The sequence below is a fragment of the Ambystoma mexicanum genome, chromosome 1p (genome assembly GCF_040938575.1).
Source record: "Ambystoma mexicanum isolate Mex_15411 chromosome 1p, UKY_AmexF1_1, whole genome shotgun sequence".
Lineage (NCBI taxonomy): Eukaryota > Metazoa > Chordata > Amphibia > Caudata > Ambystomatidae > Ambystoma > Ambystoma mexicanum.
In genome coordinates, this window is record NC_090921.1 from 1,044,877,569 (window position 1) to 1,044,905,542 (window position 27,974).

A 27,974-nucleotide genomic window follows, 5' to 3' on the forward strand; every position below is an offset into this window, starting at 1 on the left:
AAAACTACCTGAATCTTAAGAGTCACAGAGTTTGTTTGAAATCGTAGGTCTGTCCAATGTAACTTCTTTTGGTCACACTTCAAGGTATCGTGAGCAACACAGCGCTCAAACTTCAAAATGTCACTGCTCCAAGAATCCAAAGGGCTTTTCCCATGAGCTGGCTCATTCGTAATTGTATGTTCTATAATGGTTCCACCTACTTCCATATGTCTGGACTGTAGTGTCAGTTGTTGTTAGGTGTTCAGTGTATTTTATTAATCGAAATCGACCTATAACCTGACCCATGTGGTCAGAAACTACAAAGGGCCTTCCTGCAATGTTGAGATCAGGCAGTAGTGTCATGGCAGCCAACAGAAAACATGCTACGGCCCCATGTTCACAAGAGAGTTGTGTTTGCTGGCTCTTAGTGTTATCTCCCTGAGGACAGAAACTTGGATTGTGTGTTTTTTCCCTGCTGCACAAGGAGCTACATTCCGCTCCATTGTGTGCTCCATGGAAGGCTTTGCACCATATGTGACAAAATAGATTTTGCTTTGCAGGATTACAAGGATGATCAGGGGTAAAATGGCCCACTCAGTCTTTACACTTCCACAAACCAAAACACAAAGTAATCTCAAAGGTAAAACCGGGACAATCAAGAGATATACCTCCTTCACCTTTTGTGGTAACGCGGCCCGAGTGCAGGCTATACTCTTAAGCGGGGTGTGAAGGTGAACCAGTAGTGACCCAAACAACACAGTATCACAGTGCAAAATGAAATTAATGTCTAATCAAGGTTCTGTACAAAATATAAACACTTTACTAAAACACACCATCTGCAAGTCGAACAAAAAGATTACTGAATAAAAACCCACCCCTGAGGAGAGACAGAGAAGATGCAACAGATAGGAGAAAAGATGCAACAGATAGGAGAAAGTAGAACTTTGAGCTTAGTTCTAGGAGTGGTGTTTAAGGTACTACCAAAAAGGATACTTTGGTGAAGACAGGGACGATTGTGACCTAACCAGTCTCTAGTGGGTTGAATGTTGATGCAAGCTGATCAGGCTCAGTTGGGCATGTAGGATCGGAGCGGCCCTGGCAGCAAGTGGGCGAAGAGCAGGGTCGAATGCAGGTGCTTGGTGCGGTCGAATGTCGGTTCAAGTGCTGCAGGTTGGGGCAGTTCCAAGAAAGCTCCAGCACTGGCCTAGCCGAGTAAGGATTTAGCCGCTGGCAGAGGTAAAAAATGCCACTCCAGCGAGTCGTGCCGGTGATCATGAAGTGGTGATCAAGGGGGCTAGCTGGGCCGAGCCATGTGGTAACCTCTGGATAGGATCGGCGAGTGACCCTCCAGAGATTCGATCGGTTTCCGGTATTGAGCAGATGCTTCAAGGCCTGGCAGTCGATGGGCTCTGCTATGACACAATCCTGTGTCGGGCTGATGGAGACGCAGTGTAATTGTTCGGCTGGTTAGACTAACGCAGAAACCAGCAACTGCACTTTCCCTCTAGTTCAGGATGCGGGGAACACAGAGCGACAGGTTTGGTGTGGGTCAACAGAGAGCTCCGGCTGGTCTGGCCTTCCGGGTTGATGTGAGGGATGTACACGTGTTGGGATTTTGTATGTATGTGTCTGGCTTCGTGGGTGTTGTCTTGTGTTGTTGAAGTGGAAGATGTGTTGTATCTAGTCTTTCCCTGAACCCTGCCCTGGATGGATGGATGGAATGCTGTGAGTGACTGACATGGAATACTGTGTGTGAGAATGTTATGTCCTGAATGGTTCTGTGAATGTCAGTTGAGAAGATGGATTGGCAGAGGATGCCAGTGGATGTCTATCCTAGTAATTTACCTGATGTGGCCTAAATGTATTCCTGTACCCGGTTCCCGGAGCTGGAACCTAGTAAAATGTTTTCCTGTTCCTACACTGGTGTCAGTGTCATGCTTAGCTAGGAGCCCAACTTAACAATACTCCACTTCAGGGTCTGCTCTTCTGGCACAGAAGATCTGTTGCAGATTGGTTGGTCCTGGTCCACAGCGCTGGGCACTGCCGATAGTGCCTGTGAGTGGTTAGGGGACAGATCTTCCTTCGGTCTTGGATGACTCCTTCAAAGAAAGTCCAGATGAGAGTCCCCATAACGCCTCCTCAAGATCCTCGAGCAACCAAAGGTATTATGTTGAAAGGGTGTGAGACTCCGGCACAAGTTCTCAGGTGATTATAGCATGCTTTAGGGGACCAATTCTCGCTCCTGGCTGGAGTGGACTTCACCCTCTTGATCTTGCACCCAAAGTGCTTTGCCCCAGGGGAAGTGGAGGAGACAGTAAAGGGAAAGAAAGAATGCGAGAAAGATGGTGGAAGGCTTCTTCCATTGTCCAGAGCACTCCTGCCTCTCCTACTCCCGCCGTGTTACCAGCTACTGACAACATAAGACCTTTAGACGTGCAGCACCCTGGTGTGAGGCTACTCCTCCTGAATGGGTGTGCTGCATCAATACCTGGACCGAGGACTGCTGCCTGCTGTGAGGCGGCCTCTGGGGGAGGGGGTTACTGGCCCTCACAATGAGAATCAAAGATGCTGGGTCTGCTGGGTTTCTGTTCTGCCGAATGGCATTATCAGCCCGGTTGACCCTAATTAATATTCATTCCCTTCCACAGCAGAGCCAATTCACAGGAGCTGACATGTGCAATATCAATTGGTTTGTGGCAGGCACGATCAGAAGTATTGCGCTAAACCTAAACTCAGGCATAGCTTATTCGTAGAGATTACCCTGCCACCAGCATGGGATACTCAAGACCGTCAAAGTTTGGTTACAGGGGGCATATCTTACATGTTGCCCCTGTGCTGCAGTGACTTTGCTGTCACGGCGGCGGTCAAGTCGACATTTTGTGACTTTGAACCTGCTCTGCGCATTGTTCATAGCGTGTGCTGCGGATTACGCCTGTGCTGCAGCTGGGCACAAGTGTGCTATGCTTTTGGCATGGAGCCGAGACAAAGGGGGGGGGGCATGGTTATGAGATTACTTTGAGGAAGGAATCACCCGCCTCATTTTATGTACTAAAAATCTAATTAAGTAGTGGTGAAGCAAGCGCAGATCATTTGGCAATGCAGATCACGGCCTGTGAGCGGTAAGCCCTGAGCTGTTTAGCAAGCTTGTGCACTTGTGTGCATGGGTGCCAGGCGGGCTATCACGTTTATACCGCCTGTTCAGTGTGTCTAGGGGGGCCAGGCTAGTGCAACACGTTATTTTCTTTTTTTTGCTGACCAAGGGACAGTTCCCATTTCTGCCTTCAGGGACTGTGGGGTTATAACCCTATTTTAAAATCAGAGCTTCGCTCAAAGGGTTTGTTGTGGCTTTACAGAAGACACCACACGGAGTAGTTGATAGCATGTTTAATCAACCAGCTTCAGAGGGGCGTTGTGAGGAACTCCTGTGAGACAGACTAAAATACAATATATTCTGAGGAGTGGGGCAGAGTGGAGCAGTCCGAGCAGGCGGCAGGCAGACGGCAGTTTGAACGCACTCTTAACCATCATTCACCCCGGAACTGCGGAGCAGTGAGTTTACTTGAACTGTCACACAACTTGCCATTTGTAAAAAAAAAACTTTTCTCTGACCCTCGGCTTCAGTCTCTGTCGATGCGGTGCCACTCACAACCCAAACGCAGGGCACCATTCAATTTCAGTTAATCTCAGCTGCTCATCTATCATACCTAGGCTCAGTTTACATTATTCATTCATCAAGTTCAACCAATCCGCACCAGACTGTCCAAGTAGCCTGCGGGGCTAGTCCCTTTGATCCTTGGTATTAACCAGTGCACTTATTGGACAAGGCATGCGAGGCAAATCCAAACGTTACCCGCTGAGGAGCGCGGCTGCACAACCTGCTGGCAACGTCACAGAAGTCATGGTGGCGCACCAAGTATACGCTCCAGGGAATAAAAAACAGGGCAAGCTTTCTACGTTATTCCCCCACCAGCCACCAAAGTTGTTCAGCCAAGCTATCAAAGGCGGGTGTACAATTTCTGACAATACCTTAATAACTATTAATGAGACACAATCAACTAAAGAAAATATGCATAATGTAGAGTCAGAAATCTCAGGACATGTTCTCACGGATGTGGAGCGGCAAGCAAACACTATTTTTGACACCTGTGTTAGCCTGGAAAACGAGATACAAGCGATTGAAATGTTGAAGGAACGCCCAAGTGTGTGTCCTGGTTTATTCAGAACTCAGGACACACTCAGTTAATTCCCGACACACTTACCGATATCCACAAAGCAAATGATCGCAGTTCCCTCCCTTTTTAGAGAAATGTATCAAGCTAATGATTCAATGGAGGGCGGCTCAACATCTGAGGCTGCCCTAAACTTGGTTTTTGCAATCCTTCATATGACTCTACGACAGGGTGGCTCATGAAGTAAGATAGAACACACAGTCAATAAACAAGATAAAGTCACCCCTGATTAAAGAATTAAATCCATGTGCACAAATCCAGAGTGAGAGGCCGGTGAATCCGGACTTGGATAAAATACCTGCAAAAGTCTCTGGCCCCCTGGGTTTACCTAACCAGAAGAAAGAGGCAAACAGAGTTAAGAACCGGGAATCACCAGTCACCTCCAAGTTAACAAAACACTCCAGAAAAGAAAAACAAACTGGAATGGAATCTAAAGATGAAAACAAAAATGCAAAACAAAACAAATCTAAAAACATGAAAGGAGGACACAAAATCTCTAATAAGGGGTGTCACAAGTTTCTGCAAAACATTTAACTTGCAAGAAATAAAATATGATGAGCAATGCAATTAATTCAAGAGACATTATCCACATCAGCGATGTGAGCCAAAGCACCGCCGACAAGAAAGACAAAAGGGGGAAAAGCAGGAAAGGGGCATCACCAATGCCCAGAGGTGTACCAGCGCAAACATCGGATCAAATCACTGACATAGCATCGACAGCAAGAAATCAACCACACAATCTCCCCAAACTACGAGGTACAACGCAAATAGAGGCTCACTGGAATTCCAAGGGAAAGAATTATGAAGAAACACAGAATATTAGAAAAACACTGAACGTAAACATCAACAGAAGGTCTTACCCCTAGAATTTATTTAAGCAAGCACAAACGCCCACAAATGGGTGTACTCTTTCAGCGCAATCCCCACTTTCAGGATGATGGAGTAACTGACTCAGTCGCGTGTTCAACAAGCAAAAAACTGCAAACAGAAGAGCGGTCCGACAGTCTGTTTCGGAAAGAGTCAGAGTACTTCTTAATATTTTAATCTATACGTGACATTGATCACAACATACCACTGAATAGAGGCAGACTGTTAGCCATCCTCACAACAATTCAACAACTGAACACAATTTCATCAGCTGATATAAAATATGTTAATCGGTTTGATTAGGATCATTTGGGGAAATGTGCAGTACACTCACTCAAAAATGGTGGAAAAGATTATTGAACAACAAGAAGTCTTCTTACTTCAAGGTTTTGAATGTTATTATGCGCATCAACCAGACAACCAGCTCAAACCAAACCTAGGATAAAAGTAACACGGCACTTTGACATGGACGGCAAGCACGAAGCTTCCGGGAATCAGGCTGCATTGAATTGGGGTTGGCTAGCCACAGTTCTGCCTTCCTCAGTCCGAAGCAGACCGGGCTTTATACATGGAATATCCTAAATTGGAACTCTTGTGGACAACTCCTTTTAGAACGGTGGTATCAATGTAAAGTGGGAAAAGCTAACCTTATTCTTTTGCAGGAAACGTGGTTGGTTTTACAACTGTGTTGAAACCTGCAAACAAAGGTATCAAGGGTAGGCCAATGGGAGGGCTTAATACAACAGTTGAGGTGGTAAAGGGACTAAGTCTAAAGGAAATCATAACCAACTCTGATGCATTATTGATCACGAGGATTACAGACACAAGGAAAATGCCTGGAGTCTTGTTGGCCCTCGTGATCAATGTGTACTTTAAACCGATGAGCGCCTACCGTGAGGAGACTCTGAATAAAATTAAGATATCCTGGTCACGTGGTTAAATAACAACCCACGAGTAAGTATCGTGATAGCGGGACACTTCAATTGTCAGTGCTTAGTCAAAGACTACGACTGGGATGAATTGGATGAAGGGAGGGGAGTAACACCTTTGGTGCACGCAACAGTCGGAGGGAACAATGGAAAGATTTGGTCTAAATTCCTATCAAGATGGGCTTTTATGCAAACTAATCTATTGAATGGATAGGCCCTCAAAGACGTACCTACGTGGTCTAACACCTTCGCAGCTCAGTTATGGACTATATTTTTGTAAAAAACTTCGACATAAAGCGAATCGGTTCCCTGGAAATCGTTAAAACGAAAACCAGTGATCACGCTATGCTCCAGATAGCTCTGACAATTGAAGGCTTCGAGGACAACAGAATAAAGTTGTCAGAAAAATCACTAGTAGTCACGAATTCTGTAAAAAGGGTTGCTCAATATTGTCATAACTCAAGTGAGGTAAACTCAGGGTTGTTAGAGTGGTGGAACAATCTGATCAATGGTGAAAAGCGAATACAAACTCACACAGCAAATTTCCCGAACTTAATTGCAAGACTTAAAAAACCGAGGGAAAAAAAACTGTTCAGCACTCCACACTTTCCTGTACATTTAAAAAGGGAGAAGAATTATGACATTGAGAACCAAATGCGCAAACGCACTGTTTGTAAAGATCTAAAGAAGCTGGCTCAAACGTATTGACATGAAGTAGGAAGAAAAAGAGAAACAGAAAAAAACAACAATACAAAAATGTGTGTAAATTTCACAGTGGCGGCCGCTTATATAGGGTGGGGGGGCACCGCCCCCCCAGCCAAGGCCCCCAGAGAGTGTGCAGAGAACCTTGCCACAACGTTTTCTCTCTGTTTCAAAGCGCTGTGTGGCGGCAAATCAATGTTGCAGAGCAGCAGATTATTTATTTATAGTTAATCTGCCACTCTGCAATGTTCCGTTTTCAATGTGGCTGGCTGGGGCTGGCTGGGCCTGCCACCCTAACACAGGAGCCCGTCCTGTTTTACGGAGCTTTTCCCTATTGTAAAGTGTGTGGAGCTTGTAGCTCCACACACTCTACGTAAACATCACAATGCAGGAGGCTGGCGGGGTGCAAGAGGGGTGGCCCCGCCAGTATTGATCTGTGCGCAAACAGCGCACCAGGATCTGACCTTACTGTGAGGCACAGGTTACTGGTCAGCAAAAGGTTTACTGAAGAACGTCATTGGCTGTTTGTCAGCCAATGACATCCAGTAGTGTGGGTGGGGTTGGATGATGGGCGCATGCGTGTGCCACTTTCTCTCACTCCGTAAGTTGCATGGTTGACTGCATGAGCTTGCATGCCCTACAGCCTGATTACCTCACCCTTGCCAACTCTGGTGAGTACTTTTATGTGGAGATAGATTGACTTTTTGTGCCTGCCCGCCTTCATTCCCCAGGACAGTGCTCCCAGGAGGACCATCCTAGAGCCCTGCCGCCCTGCCCTGGGGAATCAGGGCCTTGTAGTTGTCATGTGTCGACGCCATGACCGTAGGCCCCCCGGACCCGGATAGACCTGTGGTTGCCAGCAGATGTTGCACTGCTAATCCCATGGGACTCTTTTTCCAATCCTTCCAAGTTCGGTTCCCCTTGTTCTGTAATATTTGGTATCCCATACCGATCCGGTATCCCCTGGTCTTCGGCTGTCTTCGGCTCATTGCTGATTGGCTGCATTAAGCCTAAGCAGCGGCCCCTCTTTGGAGCTGTCACAGACATAAGCAGCAGAGCACCGCACGAGCGGCCTCCGTTGCTGTAATAGATAAAACACTGTTCATTCTGAGAGAAAGCTTTGCATTAAAACGTGAGGCTGTCTTTGAGGAAGCCGCTGATGTAAAGCTTTCTCTCAGAATAATAAACAGCGATTAATCTATACCCACAACGGAACGAAGCTCGGCATTGCATAAACTTTAACTTGTCATTAAAATACGAGGCTTCGACTGAAGCCATTAATGACTTGCTACAGTTCATGAAATGTCGAGCTGCGCTTTGTGGTAATAACAAGACAGTTACATCTTATGAAATGCCTCCCTATATTATCCTGTAAGTGGAGTATTCAGCATTGCAAGATGTGGTGCGGGGGACAGCCATGGTGAAACGCCTACTACTTTCCCCTCTTATGCAGTGCACGCAATTCCAGGTTGTCTCATTCACGCCCACAAACTGCCCACCCCTGCCCCAATATATTTTTTTGGTAACATTACTAGTGGCATCTCGCATTTTAACACAACAAAAAAAAAAACGCAGAATCATTACAGATGCAGGGAACTCGTCTATTAGAGCTCTGTCCAGGCGCTCTGGGGCAAAATACATACACATCAACTAATTTGCATATGGATTGCACCAACAGAAATTAATTCAAAGAAAGCAAATCGCAAGGAGCAACATCAGTCTTTGATACTTGGAAGCGCCATGCAACTGACTTTAGAATAAGTTGTCATAAGTAAGCCAAGTGGCAAATCATTTTGTGGTGCAAAATACCTGAATTGCACTGTTATAGCAAGTCAGGCTTTTTTTAAAAATAACAGCATGATATATTAAAGCTTTGAAGTGAATCACTTACAGAGCTGCAGATAAGACGCAGTCTGATTACATGATCTGCCTAGGATCACACACTTTGGTTAAATGGTGAAACTGGGATGTGGACAATTTAAGCAACTGAGCACATCTTCACAGTTTTAGTTTATATAGATATTTATTAATGTTTCCCTTTGCATTTCATCTGCTTAAATAATACTTTATTTATAGCAATGCCTTGGAAGCAAAGCACATTACATAAGAAACTACTCTTTCATTATTAACTTTAACTATACATCATTATAGAAATATGTTGAGCAATAAGAAGATGGATTTAGTTTTATTGTCCCCATCCTGCATGCAAAGTCACAATAGCATCATGCAGATTAATGTGAGCCTAACAAACCCCCCTTGGGTAAAGCAATACTCATTATTTCATAAAGCCTGCAGCATTATGCAACCGTCTCACACCTGATCACTCCCTGCCATGTACATTTCTAAAGGGACGAAAGTCCCTGCTAATAGTTCACCCTCCCTCCCATCTGTGCCTAATGGTTCACATTGAAATGCTCTGTTGACACAGAGCAACTTGCGAGCACCTCTGCTGCTGCCCTGAGCTCCTTGGGACATTGTCCTGTCAGAGGTTTCAGAAAGGGTAAGGTGTCCTGCTGCCAGGACAATTACTGTGCTGAGCAGGAATTCATTGCCCTGCCATGTGGACACCTTTCCCGTTTGGGCACCTTCATTGAAGTGCCGAACAGGAGAGGTGGCCCACTGACGAAAGTCCCAGTCAGGCTCTCAAAAAAGCCTGTGGGGTGGCAGTGTGCCACCCCCCAGCCCCCGCTCGGTACGCCACTGTGTCCAGGTGTTCTCCAGCCGATCAAGATACGAAGCTTCACAGTCCCTGGTGCCACATCTATGAGTTCATGAACCACCCTTGTGCATTTCACCCATCCTACTGATTGAAGGGCTTTAACACACCACAAAAGACTTCCTCCATTAGGTTCTACACTTTTTTGTCAAAATGTTATATTCAAGAAAGAGCGTGAACAGTAATTTCAACAAAGTGATACATACTCATCATATACCAGATTCCTTACATAAATCAAGAAATGCAACCTTTCAAATACAATTTTCCATCAAAGAGACACTAATAAAAACAACCACAAACAGCAATGCATAAGGAAAGTCGGTGGGTACAAGGTGTGTTTGTGACAGACAGCAACAGGAACATCGACAAGACGGAGCACACTGATACAACAAGCATTAGCAATGCGAACAGTTTGGGCTTTTTTGTAGGCATGGCAAAGGCACTCGTCAGGCACAGACATACTGGTATTAACTGCCCATTGGTAGTTGCAGGTGCAAAATGGTGGCAGTACCTGGGCATCTTAGCAGTGCCTGGCAAGTTCCTAATATAATATACAAGCCAAAACTGTTGGCTTTGCCAATGCTTGTGCTTAACAGCACTTCAATGAAATAAACACAGAGTGCTTATAAATTAAGTGGCTGAATGCAGACCTGGCTTCAGCATTTTTATTACACCAGTAGCGTAGCGTGTTTATAGCAGCAATTAAGTCTGCAAGCTGTGTGACCCTCCTCATATGCCGACACCTGAAGGGTTTCTGTCAAAGAGGTCGATACCTTAAAAGTAGCTACTGGGACAAGGAAGAGGTAATATGCCTGAGACATAAGTGTAGAAATTAGCATTTCTACACATAAAGTTGACTTACGACTGTGCCTGCCTGGTAACAGCGGTGCCGGTAAGCCTACAGGCACTGTTGTTACCGGACCGGCACATTACGACTCTGCGGGCAGGTGCCGTCCCGCCCGCAGAGTTTCACAGAAGCACCAAAACCATTATTAACGGTGACGTTGCTTCCTTGGTCCCCATTCCCATTGAGTCCTATTGGACGCAATGGGAATGGGGACGAACAGAATTACCAGCGCCTGACTTCCCGGCCACCGGGGTTGTAATACCTTCGTGTTACCGGGAAATCAGGTGGTGGTAATTTTTGTCAGGTCTGCCGGCAACTCGCCAGTTTTAACGGCAGGGTTACCGCCAGACCCGTAATGAGGCCCATAGTCTTGTTATTGTTAACAAGATACAGTATTATTCTTAATAAAGTACCTATGCTGCTATCACACCCGGCTGGTGTGCATAGTGTAGTTCACTCCACAAGCAGGAGAGCCCCATGGGAGCAACCTCTCTGCCTGCCGCTCTGTGCTTTTCTGTGCAGCGCCCTGCGAGACCCTCACACGCCTCCTCGACCACGAATGATGTGCCCTTGTGGCATGGGGCAGAGCGATGCTGGCAACACAGTATGCTGTGCAGAAACATCAACACAGTAGGCATGGTTGTGCTTCTCACCCCTTACAGCATCTGCAGGTAAGAAGCCCTCAATTCCGAACACTAGTGGGATATTGCTTGGTGCATGGGTGCAGCAAGCACGCATTATGTTGCCTCCTTTGTACAATGGCCTGGGCTCAGACACTGAGTCAGGAGATAAGTGAGATGATGTGCTGCTGCAAAGTGCCACCTCTTCTCTCCTGCATGTCCTTTGGTCTCACGTCCTTAGTTCAGAAGATATGCATGAGTGGAGTACTTTACTGATGTATTCCTCTTTTGTGCAGATCAATACAGAAGCCCTGCCGGATTATTTGTCAGCGAGTAGGATTGATACAGCCTTCCCTTTCAAACCCCACTGCCACAAGCTTGTTAAAGCATGTTTGCTGCTTCTAGTGTAGTTCTTGGTGTAATCCCCTGGTTTAGCAAAGTCTTCCATACCAGATGATACTCTTAGAAAGTGGAACTGTTCCTATTTCATCAACCTTGCGGCAGTGGAAGCTGCCAATGCTGTCAACGCTGTGAGGCCTCATTAGAATATGTTTCACCATGAAAATATTTTAAATAAATAAAATAAAAATTGTACCTACTCCTGCTCACATGGAGATCACGGTAGCAAGTGTATTAATCCTCTCCACAGCAATATTACCAGTCTACCTATCTTATAGGCTGTGTATATCATACATTTGTTAAGAAGGAGATGCATACAGCAGGAGCAGGCAGTATGTAAAAACAGATTAATTGTCATGCTTATTAATGCCGTTCAAGGGTGCCCCAGTGATTGGTGGTGTTCCACAGGTGGGGATTATATTTATAACATGTGTTTATCTCTTCCATGATGATTTTCTGGATGCCATATTGGGTGCTGGAATGGTAAGTGTTTGTCTTTATCTCTCTCTACCTGTCTCTCTCACACAATCTTTGACAAAACACCCTCCATAAACTAAATGCACTCTTGCCACTTCAATAATACACATTGACTATTAACCTCATATAATTTCAAGGCCTTTGATAGACCCTGAAAGTATAACAGGTGCAGTCTAGAGGTGTTCCACAGATCTCTTTGGTGGGGACTCAACCCACAGAACAACCTTACTGGCTCAACAGATGGCTATAGTCGGCCATGGTCCACAATCGTTGTCCATGATCGGCAAGACTTGACCATGATTGGGGATGGTGGGCCATGGTTGGCAATGATTGACTTGGGGATAGGCAACTGTGGTTGGTTTGGACGCTGGCGAAAGTCAGAAATGGCCAACTGTGTTTGGCAATGGTCGCCTGCTGTCTGATCCTAAAAAACGTTTGGTAATATGAATAATGCAAAATGCAAAACCTTTTAACTGCAGATAACCAAGACAAAAGACAGTTCAGCCAAACAAAAGCCAGACTCTATATCTGCCTCTGCCAACCCTTATGCCATGCTTTCGCCTACTTGGCCCTTTATCTGATCAGGTTTCATTTTGGAAACGCTTTCAAATTGTGTCCCGATCCAAGATGGCTCCCAGACGCTCTTGCCACGCAGTGACATCATCGCGTTCACGTGCTCGGCAACATCTGATACCCGGAAATAAATAGAGGTAATTCAGAAGGCTTCTCGCATTGCAATTGTTTTGTATTGCGGAACGCTAGTTTGCCTTGCAACCTCATGTTTTCTACTTGTTCCTGATTCCTGTATAGACAAATTCCCAGAATAACAAATTTACCTGGAACGTCTTCTAATCACCTTGTATTTTCTCCCCCCTAAAGGTTTTTTCCCCCCTGGGACCTGGCTCCCGGGGTAGCCGTAGTGCTTACCTGTTATCCTGTAATCGGGTTGCATGATGGCTACCTGAAAGGACAGGCCTTGCCTCTTCCCAGCAAAGGAGTCCTGAAGCAAAGAGGTAAAGACTGAACCTGACTCCTTATCTCCTAGTCATCATTTAGGGCATTCATTTTGGCTCACATGTAGAGGGGAACTAAACCACCACCTCATGGAGCCAAAACTTAAAAATTCAAATGTAATCAGTACTCAAATAATTCTACTAAAATAAAAAGTCAAATAAAAAATGAATCAAATAAGAGATAAAAGTAAGTTTGAGTCCCTGTAATATAGCCAGGGGTGTTAATGTCTCTGTTACAGAGATATACTTGTATCCTACGGGTCCTAATTTTATTTTTTTTATTTTAAAATGTCATTGGTTCATATAATTAAACCTTACATTTATGTTTCAACAGAGAAGAGTACAAGTAAAAATTGGTTATCAAGCATTGAAAAAAAAAGATATCAAATTAAATCAATGATTGTATGTCTTGCCAAAATCGTATAACAGCTGTAATCATCCTTGTGTTATTTCCTGCTAATATCAACGACCAACGTTCTTCGGGGTCTAATATCCTTGTGGATTTTAGATGTAAACAAGCTATTGTACGTTTTGGTGCGAGCACAGTACATATCATAAGCAGGTGGTGTATCGATTCTATAGAGTCTGTTTTCTTTCAGAAACTACACGTCTGGTCGCGGGGGATAGTTCGATTTCGAAGCCCATTGATTTCATGTGTGGGTAAAATGTTCAATCTTAGTCGGAGGTATAAGTCTCTAACACCCCGATCAGGAAACATTTTGAGGTAGGGCGGGAGTTCATTAAGCGCTCTCATGTCATTTGTGCAGTTGAGGGTTAATTTATACTGGTTTTTAATTTCTTGTGTCTTCACCCAGTCTAGTCTTGCTACCTGCAGTTTTGCTTTATGTGGTCGGTTTAGTAGCATGTCCAGCGATATGTTGTTGATGATCCTTTGTGCTTGGACAAAGTTTTTCCACTTGTTCAGAGCTGCAGCGTTGATGTTCGTGGAATTATCACGTGCTATGTCCCATTCTGGGATGCAATCGGTTTTCAGGATTTTCCTTAGTAAGTCAAGTTGCTTCCATTTTACGATAGAGTTTAAAGACTGCAGACCTAGTTCAAATCTTATACGTGCCGCAGGGACAGCATTGGGTAATGAGAGAACCGTTGCCCAAAAGATTCGTACTATTTTGTTCCATGTGTGTTCGTGTAAATTAATCATGGTCTCTCCACCATAAGTCAGAATTGGCACGGCTTTCTGTTTGTAATATAGAATAATCAGTTTAATTGAACATTTTCCAAATTTTCTATGAATGATTAGTGCTTGACGTGCCATTTATTTTGCTTTGGTTATGAGATGAATTGCCCAAGGTTCTTCATTTGTCGACTGATTAATCCACATCCCTAGATATTTGAAGGATTTCACTTGGATAAGTTTTTCATTCTTCAAGTAGAAAGTCGGTCTCTTGATCATCGGGGTTATTCCAGCTGTAAGTGCCATAACGTTTGTTTTTTTTATGTTGATTTCAAGTTCGTTGACTGTCATATAGGTGTCAATGTTCGTCAATGCTTGTTGTAGACCTTTAGGAGTCTTAGAGAGTAGCACAATGTCATCTGCATATGACATTATGGGAAGGACTGCTGAGTTCAATTTTGGTGTATTTGTTAGAGGAGAGGCTATAGAGTCTTCGAGATCTGAAGTAAAAAGGTTGTAGAGTGCTGCCGCCAAATGACAGCCTTGTTTCAGCCATGCCAGGTTTTGATGGGTTGTGTTACCAGGCCGCCTTTGGAAAGTCTGATCCGTATTTCGGTGTTTGAGTACAAAAGTTTTATTGGTTCGAAGATATTCGATGGGCAGCCCCATTTTATTAGCTTTGACCATCGCAAATCTCGGTTAATTTTGTCGAATGCTAAATGCAGATCAATAAATGCAGCATACGTCTGGGTTTTTGCTCTGTATGATTCGTGTTTTAACAAATTGAGAAGGAATAAGTTAGTCGTCGTACCAAGATGTTTAGTAAAGCCTGTCTGTCTTGTTGCTAATCGTTGTGTCTCTTTTGCCCATCTGGTAAGTTGTTGTTGAAGTAGATTTGCGCAGATCTTTCCCAAAGGGTCTAACAGGGCAATAGGTCTGTAGTTTATAGGATCATTAGACGGGCCTTGTTTATAAATGGGGACGAGTACTGCTTTTTGCCATGAGCAAGGTACAGTTTTTGTGTTGTTGATTAGGGCCAAGATTTGAGCAAACATTGCAGCCCATATCTCCGGATCTTTTTTGATGATGTAATTTGACAGGCTATCTGGCCCTGGTGCTCTTGATACATTCAATTTGATGATAACTTCACTGATGTCAATAGGATCACAGTCCAGTGTCCAATTGAAGTTTTGAGGAATTAGTTCTAATGATTTTCCATTAGACCGTTGTTGGTATAGTTGTTCGAAATGTGACTTCCAGTTTGCCTCTGAAACATCAGAGATTAACTTATTCTCCTGTTGTTTTGAGCTGTTTAAAAGTTTCCATAAGTCACGGGTATTGGCCGGACCTAGTAATCGCAGCATGTTTTCTGCATCGTTTTGTTCAATGATCATATTGTTGTTTTTGGACCAATTTTTAAATTTTTGCTTAGCCTTTTTAATTTGTTGGTTCTGTGTCGACATTGGTCCTATTTTGATTTGTTTTATTAATTTTTTAAGTTCTTTTTTCTTAGCCGCTATTAAGGGATAATAGGCGTGTTTATGGTCTTTAGAAGCCATAATTTTCTTGTTGTTCGGTTTTTGGTGGAAAGTATGTAGGATCCATTCATAATTCAATTTCTTTAAGTCTTTCATTTGAGTACTTCTGAAGGTATCCAGAAGTTGGTTAATTTGCTTTTTGGTCAATCTTAGTCGGTTATTGGCATTGTTTATTTCTAAGTCTGGTAGATCTAAGTAGGTCGAATTGGGTCACAATAGATGTTTTCCGCGCGTTGAATGGGGGACTGTATTGAGTTGGATCGATATATGTAATCAATAATTCCACGACTCTGGGCTCACGCCCATGTAGCAGCCGGGAGATTGGTTTGTTGGTCGATTGCATCTAGTCCTGTCATGCTTCTATATGTCCTCTCTTTGGTCCATCTTCTGCCACGGTGGTCGAGACTGAGGGTGTCAAGTTCTTGACCCAATTTAGAAAAGAGGTGCAAATTCAGATCACCACAGACTATAAATTCGATGCCAGGGTAGTTGAGTGAAGCTTCATCCATTGCAGTAAAGAATTTATCTATGTATACATCATTCGTGATACTTTGAGGGTTCCAGTATGTATTAAGTACACATATATGTTGGTTTTGAATATTTAGACATTCAGATTTATTGATGGTTTCCGTTTCATGGATACATTGGAGAATTATAATGTGTATCCAGGCGTTAATAATTTCATGCTTAATTTCCTTAAGATGTGAGTCCATACTAATTAGTATCAGTAAACCGGATGAATGTCGTCCTTTGTGATTGGAGATAGCTGGATTCATATAGATATTGAAACCATTGCATACCGGTTTGTGGGCGAGCCATGTCTCTTGTAGACATATCACATCTGCTGTTTTAAATTCCTGCCTGGTTCGGCCAAATAGATGGTGATGGCCTCTCGTATTCCATGAGCATACAGTTAATAAGGTGCTGGCGTAGCAGCTTGATTGCTAGTGCTGACGCTGAAGAGTGGTTTCTGCATAAGAGTATGAATCATCTAGTATCCTCCTAAGTGGATAGCAATGTGTTGGAGATTCTTGAGGTGCAGTTCTTCGATGATCGTACGCTGAAGAGTCAGCGTAGGTCCTTTGATTGAATGATATACTTGAGTTTGATGAATCAGTTGTTATCGTGATTTGTGAATACATTGAACGGTCATCATGCGAGTTGTGTTCGAAGCTTGGCGCTACTTGGTTTGTTTCAATTGTTCTCAGCCGAAATCCCAGGGTTTGCAGGGCGTCTATTTCGGACGAGATTATGTGCAGAATCTTGTTATTACTGCAATGTAGCCATATGGAGTCTAGCTTGTCTGGGCTGATGAATTCAATCTGGTTGATATCTTTTGTTGTTACAACAGCGAGACCAGGGATGGCATGTAGAAGACGAAGAACATTTGTTCCGTTAAGAACCAGTGTTTCATCATTTCCGCAGGTTCTTTCCAGCTTTAGTATGTTTCGAGAGGCAGGTTTCCTTGGATCTATAAATTCTGGTAATTTCGGTAGAGTCAGTGCTCTTGGTAATAGTGATTCCTCTATTAGGGAGGTCTCTGAGATCAGTGAACCATCTAGATTAGTCACCTTGCATGAGTGGTGATCTTGACCAATATTTTTGGAGGGTAACTCCATCAAAGAAAATGAGGTCATAACAGTCTATTACTAGTTGTGAAGATTCATTCAGTTGCAGTTCGTTGGGGTTACTTGTATTTTGCTCTTGATTTGAATATGTCGAGAGATTTATTAACAGTTCCAATGTTACAGCGTCGGTTTCGACATCATGAGAAATCTCTGTGATCTCGGAGTTGTTATTGGGCAGGGGAATCTTGATAGCTAGTTTGTTAGGTGGTATGATCAGTTTGGCTGGAGGAAGCGTGAGATTTCAGAGAAAAGCTCTCAAGCCTCTCTGTTATTTTTTGTTCTTTTGTATTCGGTTTGGTGGGTTAGGAGGTGGGCGATTAGGGTCAAATATACTGTCTGTGTCTTTTGCCCCTTCTCTCTGTTTATTTTGGCCCAAATTTGTTTGATCCTCAGTCTTTCCATTCGGGGAGCAATTGGTTATGACGGGGTCTCCGTAGGGCGGACAACTCTCACCAATGGAATCAATAGTAGGCGTTTTGGACTCATCTACTTTGATTAGTATTTGGCAAATTCTGTTTGTTATGGTTGATTGCTGTCCGAAGTGGCGGTATTACAACTGATGGATCAGTGGGTTGCGTTTCCATATATTGCTGTGGGCGAGGCTGGTAGACACCCTCAGTATTCCTCAGGTTTACCCGCATGAGGTCGATTAGGGCAACTGTGAGATGCATTTTTTCAGACCTGTCCTTCCGAGCTATGTCTGCAAGGCGTTGTTGCCACATCAGGGTTGCTTCGGCTTCTACTTTCAGTCTGGTTTCGAAATTTAGCATCAATACTTCTTGTATCTTTAGTTTTGAAAATATAGAAGCAAGGATTGTGGTTTGATCTTTAGCAACTTCCATTTGTGTTTCTTGAATCTTCATGTAGGGAATTAGTGCTTGCGTACATACGGCAATAAGCATGTTCTGCAGGTCAACCATCGTTGTAGCAAACGATTCTTGCGGGTTTGGTTTGTCTGCATTATGGATAAGATTTCTATTTTTTGTATTAGGATGGGATGGGATATTGTAGTCGAAACTGTCGGTAATAGGTATACTTGTTGTTAGATACTCTTGATGTGATGTTTGTTCGTATTGTGAATGTGAGGGGCTTGCTGTTTTAGTCTAGATTCTGTCGGATTTCTTGATAGTTTTTTTCTTTTTTGCCTCTTGCAATTCCATATGTGCTTCAATTTCTGTGAGATCAAGTGAAAGTCTCTGGAGACATTTATACGAGACTAATTGGGAAAAATCATGTTGTGTTTCTGGATTGTGACGTCGATCATGGAGAGCTTTCCATTTTAATTTAGCAGCCTTGGCCCGCTCTTTCTGCGCAGATTCTTGTCCTGCACCTTCAGCTGCTATGCGAGTTAATGGGGTATGTGCTGCCGCAATCTGCTCATTACAAGTAGTTCTTGGCTGTTGAGTTTTATCTGAACAATCAGTAGTTGTCATTGGTGATGTAATCGCGGTTTGAAGATTGTCGTTAGTATCGGCTTGGACGGTTTTCTACATTAGTGATTGTAGTTGCATCCGATGCCTCGTTTGTGGGCCCATCAGTGGAGAATGTTGTGTGGTTTCCATTGTTGGAGCACACTTAGACCCACGGTTATACAGAACTAGAGAGTTCCATGGCTTGCCGGATTCGTGCGCAGTTCGCACTTGGATGTCAAAGTTATTTGAAGAAACAAGCCTATAGTCTTCATCCAGGTGCCAGGGACCTCACCTTGGGAAAGGTAAGGCTGTTTTCTGCAGAGTATTCAGATATCCGCTATTAAGCAGAAAAGAGTGGCCCTGTATCAATTGTGTAGCCCGCAGTCGCTGTATAGATATCTGTGAGGGTCAAAGGTATAAACCCGCAGTCTCCACACAGATGTTAACGGTTTAACTTGATTCTATTGATTGTCCATAAAGCCTTAATTCAATATAGTAATCCGCAGTGCCAATGCAGTGTCTGGGTGGATCAAAGGATAAACCCGCAGTCTCCACGTCAGTAACAATGGCTGGACTTAGACGATCCGACCGAACAACACAGTAATGACAACGTTTCTTTGTTATGAGATCGTTTGATATTGCTCATAAAGCAGCCTGCCTCGGTTACGTACTGGCACAGAAACAAACGGGTGGTGTGTGTAATAAGTTACTGTACACTACTCACATATGGTCGTTTAACATGATGTTTTGTTGTGAGCGTGTAATACATAGGCAGCTTTAGTAGCGGACAGTTAATTGCAAATGTCTTACCGGAGTTCAGTCGAATTAGATGTACTTCCTCACTGAAATGTGTGTGAGCGCCACTCCAGCGCCAAACAGCCGCACAACAGCCGAAGGGCTTTTCCCCGCCGGGCTGAACGCCGCGAGGGTGGATGGCTCGTCATAAAATAGATGCTCAAAATCACGTGATGTGTCACGTGAGCAGAGTAAGATCCGCCTCCTCCAGGAAGCGACACGGCACCACAGGCACCAGCAAGAGCCCCTTCACGGCTCACAATGCAGGAACAAAGCGCGTAGTAACATTTGTTTTCCAATAGAATGCAGTTCAGTTGAAGCTGCAGCGTTCGCCCCTCGGGCGGATGGCTTGTCGTAAAATAGAAGGTCAAAATCACGTGATGTGTCACGTGAGCAGAGTAAGATCCGCCTCCTCCAGGAAGCGACACGGCACCACAGGCACCAGCAAGAGCCCCTTCACGGCTCACAATGCAGGAACAAAGCGTGTAGAAACGTTTGTTTTCCAATAGAATGCAGTTCAGTTAGATTGCACAAAGGGTTAATATGACTGCTCTGATTTGTCTGTTACATGCACTGCACATACCTACCATTCTAAACAATGGAAGAGCTGTGTCCCCTGCAGCCCACCCCTGAAAAACTGAAAAATATATTACGATTTGCTCCTCATAAAAACAAATGTCCCTTCTTCTGGGTGCTCCAGCACGGGAGCAGGACTTTTTTCATTTCAATAGGGCACTGCTGCTTCACCAGAATGGGACAGCCTTTGAAAGAATGCCCATGCTGGTGTGGCAGCAGGGCACTATTTAAGTGATAAGCTCTCCGCTTGTACACATCAGTTTGGAGCTTTTCATTTAAATAGGACGTTGCTGCTACACAAGTAGAGGGTAGCTTCTGAAAGGCTTCCCTGAGCTAGTGTGGCAGTGGTGGTGTCAGGTAATATTATCCCCATATATATGGTCGCCGTAAATAATATCGCCGGGAAACCGTTGTGGTGATATTATATGGGTGACCATATATATGGGGACAGGGGCACAAAAAAAAAGAAAAAAAGGAAAAAATGAAACTTTGGGGGGTATGGGGGTGTCACCAGCATATTCTATGCAATAATGTCGCCACAAAAAACGGCCATTTTTCAGCGATATTTTTGCATGGCGAGATTTTTGTGGCAACATTATTACATGGAACCGCAGCGGTGCCCTATCACCCACCAGATACAGAGGGACACCCCGCGGCAGACCGGGCTTACAGCCGCCCGTCTGCCTCATGGGGTAGAGCTTGCCGAGGTGGGTCGTAGCAAGGTTCTGGACCGAACTGGGACTTGCCTGTACTTCAGAGACCTATTCTAAAATCAAAAGACGCTGCTCTAGTATTTGTGTGAGTGGGTGGGGGCTGTGCATGGGGGATGTAGCCGCTTCCCTCGTGTGCTAATGAGGGACACACATTGAAACAATCAGTGATGGATCCTAGCATTCTCAGTGTCCCAAAACCGAGTCTGTTTGGGTTGTAGTTGAAGACTGTGATGGGAGACAAACCTAGTTCTCAGTTGTCAAAACCTCAGAGGAAGCCACTCCCGAGGGTTATGATCAAGCTCAGTGGGACAACTGGTCAACTAACTGCCAACTCACCCTAGTTTTGGCAGAGCCTCCATTGTTTGTGATTGCCCAGATACAATTCCCTTTCACACTTTCCCTTCAACATAAAAAAACATACAGTAGTCACTCAGTGGCCGATTAAAGCTTGCAACCTATGCCTGTTTAACCACTGTGAGAAACGTGAAGGTGTCACCCTGGCTAAATCCCGGCTATCTGTCGTCCAGGTGGCCAGGACATGGCCATCGCTATTGGATCCTGTGGGTGGACTAGTGAGGGAGGATCACCTGGATGGGGTTTCCTCTGGGAGTGTGAGTGGGACACTGACAGGTGAGACGTGGTATCCCCCTTCCTTCAACACCTTTTTTCCATCCTCTTCCGTACGACATTCAAAAACCCTCCCCCCTCTTCCCCCTTTTTCCGACACGAACACTTTCGCACAACATGAAAGACAATGGACTAACACCAGAGCCATTTACCTGACTTGTCCCAATACCAGGGTCAGGCAAAAGTCAGGCAATTTATCAGAATCACACACACCTGACGGCCCTTTCCCTTCCCCAGAGGGATAAAAAGGGGAGCAAGAGAGCATAGAGAGCACAGTACGAGCTGGAGAACAACAGTTACAGGTAAGTAACTTGCTCCTTCTCCAGCATGGGGTCTGGCATGGATTCACATGCTCATTAATACAAGAATACATAGCAGTTCACACATGCACAACCACGGGAGGTGGCAAGGCTCAACATTAAGCATTTCAACAACTCAACATTAAGCATCTCTTACCTCCTCACCAGGCTCACCTTCAGGCGAACAGGTTGCGCAGCACTGCCTGGCCGACCCTGGACTCCTCCCTGGAATCCCGGTCGACGCTGTAGAATCTCGTGAAGGTGTGCGTCGACCTCCACATAGTAGCCCTGCAGATGTCCAGCAGTGGAACACCAGACAGGAACGCCATGGTAACAGCAATTGCTCTGGTTGAATGGGCTCTCGGACGGCCGGGCAACGGTCGGTTTGCCAACCGGTGACAGTGCATGATGCAGCCGGAAGCCATCTGGAAATGGAAACCTTCGAGAGAGCCTTCCCTTGGTTCACAGGTCCAAAGTTCACAAACAGCTGTGATGTCTTCCGAAGACTCTTTGTGTGGCCCACGTAGAACTTCAGCGCTCTAGCCACATCCAGCGAGTGCAAAGTCCTCTCAGCCGGCGACGAAGGCGACGGGAAGAAAACAGGTAACACCAAAGGCTCGTTGAGATGGAAGTCCGATGGCACCTTGGGCATGAAGGAGGGGTGCATCCTCAGCACTACCCTCATCTCGTGGAATGTCAGGTATGGAGGTTTACAGGAGAGGGCCTGGATCTCTCCCACTTGTCGTGCAGAGGTGATGGCCACAAGAAACACTGTCATCCACGACAGGAACTTCAACGGTGCCGAATGCAGAGGCTCGAATGGCGGCCCCATGAGCCTGGTCAGAACCACGTTGAGCTCCCACGCCGGGGCCGGGGCCTTCACCGGCAGGAAAGACCGGAACAGTCATTTCATGAACTCCTTCACCAGGCGATGAGACCACAGAGATGAACGCCCCGGAGTTCTGGTGTAGCGGGTGATAGCCGCCAGATGGATCTTGATGGAGGCATGTGCCAGCCCCGCCTTGGCCAGCGATAGCAAGTGCGGCAGCACTTGAGGGGCCGTAATCCGCAGAGGGTTAATCTTCTGGGCACGGCACCAGACAGAGTGCCTCTTTCATTTGTGTACATAGCACTTGAGAGTTGAGGATGCCCTGGTCTTTGCAAGCAAGCACCTCCTTGCAGTCCACCGGGTTATTGTACCCTCCGAACTCTAGTGCTGCAGGAGCCAGGCCTGCAGGTTCAGCGATCCTGGGTCGTGATGGAGGATGGCGCCTCCTTCCCTGGCGAGAAGATCCACGTCCGTCGGTAGTTTGACCAGGGGGACGCTGACATGTCCAGAAGATCAGGGAACCAGATCTGCCTCGGCCACGCCGGTGCGGCGAGGATCATCCTGCACCGGGACCATATGAGTTGACTGAGTCGCAGCAGCAACGGAGGGAACGCATACAGGAACAGGCCGTCTCAGGGGAATGAGAAGGCATCGCCCTTGCTCCCCGGCTGGGGAAACCTGCTTGCGAACCTCCGGCACTTGGCATTCGTCAGAATAGGAGATCCACTTGATCCTGCCGAAGCTCCCACTCGTGGCACGAGCGCAGCTCCCTGCTGAGTGAGTCGGTGATGGTTTTCTTTATTCCTGCCAGATGGAAAGGTACCAGGAACATCCCTTGGGCAACGGCCCAGTGCCACATATCATGCTTCCTGATGTAGAACATTGTGGTGGTGTTGTCGGTGAAGACCCTTACCACCTTGCCCTTGAGGGACGGAGGAATGACCTGAGGGCCCAGAACATGGCTCGGAGCTCCAGGACGTTGATTTTTAGTGACCTCTCCTCCGGGAGCCAAAGGCCTCTTGCGCGGAGATCTATGGTGTGCGCTCCCCATCCTTCCAGGGATGCGTCCGTCGTCACTGTTTCTGGATGTGCCGGGGTCTGGAAATCCATGCCCACCGCTAAATGCACGCGGGTGCCCCACCACCGGATCGCTTGGCGGAAAGTCTCGCTGAGTGAGATCCTGTCTTTGAAGCTGCCTGCCGCTTGCATCCAATAGGCGTCGAGGAACTCCTGCAGTGGTCGCATCCGCAACCTGCATAGGCGCACGTGGTAAATGCACGATGACAACATGATGAGTAGGGACTTGATGGACCTCATCCTAGCCACGTCCATGGTCAACAGCTGTTGTACCTTGCCCAAGATGGCCTTCATCCTTTCCTCCGACCGCGAAGCCAATTGCGGCACTGTGTCGAGTCTGGCTCCCAGGAACAGGGCGTCTTGCAACGGTACCAAGTGGGGTTTTGCGAAGTTGATCCGTGAGCAGTTGGACGGTCTTCGCTGTATGATCTACTGCGAGTTTCCTTGACTTTGCTTCGGATGAGCCAATCGTCCAGGTAGGGGTAAACGTGGATCCCCTTCATACGAAGCCGCGCCACCACCACCGGTGCCAGGCACTTGGTGAAGACCCTGGGTGCTGACTTCAATCCGAAGGGAAGGGCCTTGAACTGATAGTGTCGTCCTTGGACCATGAATCATAGGAACTTTCGATGTCCTTTGAGAATGGGGATGTGGAAGTAGGCATCCTCCAAGTCCAGCGACGATAGGAAGTCGCCTTCCTCCAGCTGTCCCAGCACGTGCTGGAGGGTGACCATCCGGAATTACTGGGACTTGATGTATTTGTTTAGACGACGAAGGTCCAGGATTGGTCGCCAACCGCTGGTCTTCTTTCGGACGAGGAAGTACCGCGAGTACACTCGGAGCCCCGGAGCCTCTTCGGGACGAGTTCAATCGTGCCCTTTTTCAGCATTGCTCTTACCTCCGAAGTAGCTGTGGGACGTGGTTTTCCTTCCTGGCCACAGGTGGTAGACGGGGACACTTTCTTTGGAATTCCAGAGTGTGCTCGCGGCCCAGCGCGTCCAGCACCCAACGGTCAGTGGAGATGGACTCCCACACGCTGACGAATTTCACCAGCCGGCCTCTCACCGGGGTGCTTCGGTGGGGGCCCGATGCCGTGGCCGGTTCAATCCTGCTTTGCCGAGGCCTTGGCACCTTGGCCTCCCTGGCGAAGACGACGTCCTCTGGCCTTGCCGCAGCCTTTGTAGGCCTCCTGTGACGATGAATGGGCCGCTTGGCGGTACGACGAGGAACCGCCACTAAATCCTTTGGAGGCACCTGCAGACTTGCCTCCGGAGGTCCGAAAGGGCGACCGTCGTTGTTGGAGAGAACCCAAGGCCCGGGCCGTCTCGGTGTCCGCCTTGATGGCCTGCGGTGACTCGTCCACTACCTTGCCGAACAGGTTGTTCCCATCGAAGGGCATGTCCAGTACCATGATCTGCACGTCCTGATGGAAATCGGTGGCCTTAAGCCAACCGCGCCGACGAAGGCAAATGCTGTTGCCCATCTGGCAAAAACCAGTGTCGGCGATGTCCGTGGCCACCGTGATGGCGTGGTCCGAAGCCACCTCACTTTTCTGCAGGATTTCAAGGGCTTCTGCCCTCTTGTCGCCTGGGAGGAAGTGCAGGAGGGGAGCGATCTTGAACCACAACTCCCTGTCGTAGCGCGCCACGATCGCGAGGGCGTTGGCCACTTTGAAGGTCGACGCCGCCGACGAGATGACTGGTCGCCCCATGGCGTCCAGCTTCTTCCCCTCGCCGTCCGGTGGGGAAGTGGAAGCTGATCCCGTCGCCCCTGCTGATTTCTTCTTGGCCGCTGCGCAGACCACCGAATCCGGGGACGGCTGAGCTCTGAGGCACATCGGGCGGAATCTGGGACCCAGTACTTCTTCTCATAACGGTCCCTCTTCGCAGGAGCCGTGGACGGGTTCTTGAGTAGCGACAGTCCTTCGTCCCAGATGACGTCTAGTAACGGTACTGAGAAGACGGTCTTCCTCTTGGCCTCCCGTCGCTGGTAGAGGAAGCCCTCCTTCTTCTGTTCTTTGGTACAAAATTGGAAGAGCTCCGAAGCCCTGGCGATCATGGTGTGGAAAGAGCCAATTTCGTCGGGAGGGGAGGCCCAGGCAGGAGGTGATGGGAGATCCGTCCCGTCATCACCACCGCCGTCGTCCGTCCCCGTCGTCACTGTCTCCGTTCCAGTCTCATCCCTCGGTGGAGGGGTAGGATGTGAAGGCTGGAAAGGAGGGGGAGGATGGATTCACCTCTGCTTGTTCAGTGAGCTTCCCGACGGTCCAGGCACTGCTGGATCATCCGCTGGGGTTAAGGGCAATCTTGTCCTTATCTCTGTACACAGGGCCTGGATAGCCATCAGGATTCCTCCTGAGTTGTCCTGTGGCATAGGCACCAGTTGCGACGGGAGCAAAGGCTGGGGAGTAGGGTCCTCCGTCTCCTCCACGGTCCACGGCTCCTTGTCAGCTCCACCATCGCTTTCTACGTCTGCCTCGTCGGGATCCCTCCCGTAGGACCGGACTTCCTCAAACCTCTTGTCTAGGATCTTTGCAACGCCAGCCAGATCATCTTCAGAGCTGGTATCTGTGTCTGCTATGGCTACCGTGCCCCCCGCTCTTTCTCCACCCGGGGTTTCACGGGGGTCTTATTGATAGGCTGAAAACAGGATTCCCTCCGGAGTGGCAGGGAAACTCTAGGCCCGGATGTTGTCTCTATTGGGTTAGCCTCCACAGGCTTTGTCAGGGCTGCCACGACTCCTTTGATCGACGCCTTAGCCGGGTGGATCAGGGCCTTCGTGACTTTGGGCGCGCCTGAGGCCTTCACCTTGTGGGGAGGGTCGCAGCCTTGCTCGCCCTCGGCTGTCGCCGTCGGGATCGATCGGGGCTTTCCCGTCCAGCCAATTGGCAAGTCGGGTACGATGATCCCTCAGTGTCCATTCCGACATGTTCTTACAAAACGCACAGTCCTTCTCCACGTGCGATTTGTCGTTGTGAAGGCAGTGGAGGCACCGGGAGTGCTCATCTTCCTTGAAGACATTCTGTAGTCCGCATCCAGGGCAGCTTCTGAACAGCTTGGGTCCTGGAGTTGTGTTTACCTTGTCCTGGGCCATGCCCACGTGGTGTAGGCCTCAAAGGTCTTCCGGAATCCTCCAAGAAGTGAAAACTCGATGAAAATTCACCCTTGAGGGGCATAGAAAATTGCGAAACGGGTCCCCGTTGATCGGAAGTAAACTCTCGAAAAATCGCAAAATGCAGTAAAAGCTCGAGAGCTATAGCATGAGGATCTTGAACGTGTGGTCAAAATCTGAAGATGGCTGCCAGAGGAGGCGCTTAGGTAAGGGCAGTCATTGGTTGGGGCAGTATGACCCCGAGACCAGTGATTGGTTACTAGTAGAAAGACAGTTCAGAAACGAAACAAACTGATTTTTCCTTTACCGAGGATTCCCAGCCTGACGACGGGGAATATTCATGAGCATGTGAATCCATGCCAGACCCCATGCTGGAGAAATCCTGCAAACATTGAAAGTTAATGTGAATGTGAAGTTGGCCAGAGTGAACCTGGAAGAGTGATGCTGACTAAGAGGGGACAAAGTCTAAAGTCCCAAAAAACAATGCTTTGACAAACGTGAACCTGGTAGAGGGATGTCCACTACGAACTGTTAGAAAAGACATTAAGATTTGGGAACCAAGAGAAAGCCATATTGAACCCGGTGGAGGGAGGCTGAAAGCAAAGAGGGGTCTGCGCCCGGAAGAGCGGGACCCAGTGGTGAAGCCATCACCTGAAAAATAAGCCATAGTGAACCCAGTGGAGGGAGACGGAAAGCAACGAGGGGTCTGCGCCCGGAAGAGGGGGACCCAGGGGTGAAGCCATCCCTGTTGGGGAGAATTCTCAATATAGGCTAATTTCCCTCACCTAGTGTGTCCCCAGCAGCTTTGCTGGACCTCTGGAGTTTATTTTTCTCCACTTGGTAAGAGTGAGAGCTTTTCCCCCACTCTTACCTGTGTTTTGCTATGTGTTTCCATCTGTTTTTGTGAGTGTGGACTCTGAAGTACACCACTTCGGTAGCCCCCTTCTTTGTGTGTGTCACACAGCACCTTCAGTGCCGTGGTACAGGGTTGTCTTTGAGACTTCCCTCGACTCCATTTCTGAGGCGACTACTGTCCCCCAGAAAAGGGTAAAGTTACCATTAACTTTACTTAGTCAATCTACCACAGACCCAGTAGACCCCATCTCCATGGAGTTCTGGAAAGGGTTAACTCCTATCCCTTTTTATCTGTACTTCCTAGAGCATTGTTTCGCTCTTAACATTTAGACTTGGCTGGTGGCAGTGGTATCTACCCTAACTTTTCTACCGTGATTATATTAGATAAACGTGGTACTGTTCTTGGCTATTATATTAGCCTCAAACATAAACCCGCTTGACCAAATCGTCTTTCTTTTTGCTCCGGTAGGGTTTATTCGCCATTTCTTTTTGTTAAAGTCCTTCTTGTGTTTTACTTTGTGCGGCAAACCAGATTCGCCCTCTTTGTTCACTGTCTTTTGGTGGGCTTCTGCTCAGAAGCCCTCCTCAAGGCACCTGGGTG

General features: G+C 46.9%; 1 protein-coding gene across 6 annotated transcripts in view; it reads right to left on the reverse strand.

Annotated features, from left to right (window-relative positions):
* Positions 1 to 27,974, reverse strand: part of LRRC36 (leucine rich repeat containing 36) — a 1,132,044-nt gene that overhangs the window by 394,452 nt on the left and 709,618 nt on the right. The gene's annotated exons all lie outside the window — the stretch shown is intronic.